Source organism: Camellia sinensis, unplaced genomic scaffold (genome assembly GCF_055761805.1).
Source record: "Camellia sinensis isolate YWXY unplaced genomic scaffold, ASM5576180v1 Unanchor6, whole genome shotgun sequence".
Taxonomy (NCBI): domain Eukaryota; kingdom Viridiplantae; phylum Streptophyta; class Magnoliopsida; order Ericales; family Theaceae; genus Camellia; species Camellia sinensis.
In genome coordinates this window covers 8,659,198-8,661,310 of record NW_028129474.1, presented here as the reverse complement: position 1 = coordinate 8,661,310, position 2,113 = coordinate 8,659,198, and the positions used below count along the sequence as shown (strand labels likewise).

Here is a 2,113-nt window from a genome sequence, read left to right as displayed (position 1 = left end):
CGACTCTGTATCTGGCAAAGCAGTCCATGTTTGGCACTACTTTTTCAAAAAAATCTGTTTCTCAAAATGATTTGCCAGATTTGGACTCTTTGGTTCAGATTAAGAACCGTGACACAAATCGAGTCCGAACTGTAGCGCGAGGTCCCACGCGGGCGCGTCTACACTCGTCCAGGCTTCGTCCGATATTCCTGGTTCGAGGCACAGTTCAGGGTCCAGCCCGCATTGGGGGAGGAGGTGCAGATGACCGAGGAGGACGTGGAGAGGTATGCTCGCGGCTTCCTCATGTTCCTGTTCGGGACTACTATCTTCGCCGACCGGGCGAACACCGTGCCTCTCTGCCTTCTCAGCGCACTGGTGGATGTCCGAGACATCTTGCACTACGACTGGGGCGGCGCTGCTCTGGCCACCCTGTACGGCTATATGAGCTCGGCTTCTCGCGGCAGCGGCCAGCTGCTCGGAGGTTACTGGCGGGCTTGGGAGGTACATTTCTTCTCCGCTTTTCATTTCTGTCCGATATTCTCTGCACTCTGTACACTGCGCACACTGCGATCTGCTTTACACTCACTGTATACTGTACACACGGCACACACATACATTCTGTTTCACACTGACTGTACGCTGCTCACACTATGCACTGCACACAATACACTGCACAACACACGGCTCTGCTATTTCCGCTTTATTCTGTATATTCTGCTTTACCCGATAGCCATACTGACATCTGTTTTGCAGTTGTGGGTTTACGCCTACTTTCCTAGGCTTGCACCTGTACCAGTTGCGGAGCCTCCTCCGGCTGTCCCGTTCTCGATTCGCTTTGACGGGAGATGCACCCGGCGACCACGGGAGACATTCGGCTTCTTCCGCCGATATTTCGACACCATCACTCCGGCCGAGGTATGCTTTACTTTCAGTTCGTTTAGCTTCGCTTTCCCACTGCATGTTTCAATAACAGTAGATAACAAACTGTCTATTACTTTCAGATCACATGGCGGCCATGGGCTTCCTTGCCATCGGCGATGCGGGGTCGGTTCCCTGGTGCTGAGGAGACCTCGCGTTTCCGGATCTTGCTAGAGGGCCCGGTCTGTCGGGCTTGGTACCTGGGGGAGCGTTTTCTACGCCAGACCCGCGGGTTACCTGAGCAGATAGTCCCGGCTCACCCTCCTGTAGAGATGAGGGAGACTGAGGGGCTGACCCCTGAGCAGCTGGATGATTACTCCATCGGCTGGGAGGAGGCCGGCTTCCGAGGCACCGGCGACTATCAGGAGTACGTGCGGACGTACCTGATGCGACCTTTGAGCGGCCGTCGAGCAGAGGGGGCCAGGCCTGTGGCATCGGCGGCTGGGGCCGGAGCGGGAGCAGGGGCTGGATCTTCGAGGAGGGCCCGAGTCCGTGGCAGGGGCGGAGTGCGGGGTGGACGAGGAGCTGGCTGGCCTGCCCTGCCCGCTGTACTGACTTTCCAGGGGCAGGGTAGGGCGACCTATCAGATCCCTTTCGCCCCTCCACCGGCTGGGCATGAGTGCATTGACATCCCCGACCTTCTGCCGGTATGTATCACTGCACTTCGTACAGTTATTTCATTTCAGTTTACTTGATATTCCACATAATACTAATGCATCTGATATTTTTGCAGGCTTCTTCTGAGTACACCCGTCAGTCGTTGGCGATGAATGCCTCGATGATGGGGATGCTCCAGCGGACATTTGACCTTCTAGCCGTCTACAGCATACCGGTATGTCCTTCTGACACTGGCCTCAAACCATTCATTCACTGCTTTACATAATCTGATGCACGGCACAACACCCGATACACTGATCTCACAGTATCTGAACACTGCATACACTGCATTCTGCACTAAACTCTGTACTGACAAACTGCTCACGGCATTCATACACTGTACTCACACACTGCATTCTGCACTGATAAACTGCTCACGGCATACTGATGCATTTCCCTTTCGTGTACTTTTCAGCCTCCTTTTCAGATTCCCATGGCGGGAGGTGCTCCAGCTAGACCTGCTGTCCCTGCTCGGGGGAGAGATGAGGAGGGTAGGATATTTCCCCGTACCAGGGGAGGGCGTACTCACGTCGGGAGTAGCTCGCGAGCTCGAGTCCCG

General features: G+C 55.1%; 1 long non-coding RNA gene across 1 annotated transcript; it reads left to right on the top strand.

Annotated features, from left to right (window-relative positions):
- Nucleotides 1-321: 321 nt before the first annotated feature.
- On the top strand, nucleotides 322-1,410 carry LOC145818211 (uncharacterized). The gene is made up of 3 exons (XR_014359625.1): nucleotides 322-480; nucleotides 733-894; nucleotides 981-1,410. It is a non-coding gene; the product is annotated as an uncharacterized LOC145818211 (long non-coding RNA).
- Nucleotides 1,411-2,113: the final 703 nt, after the last annotated feature.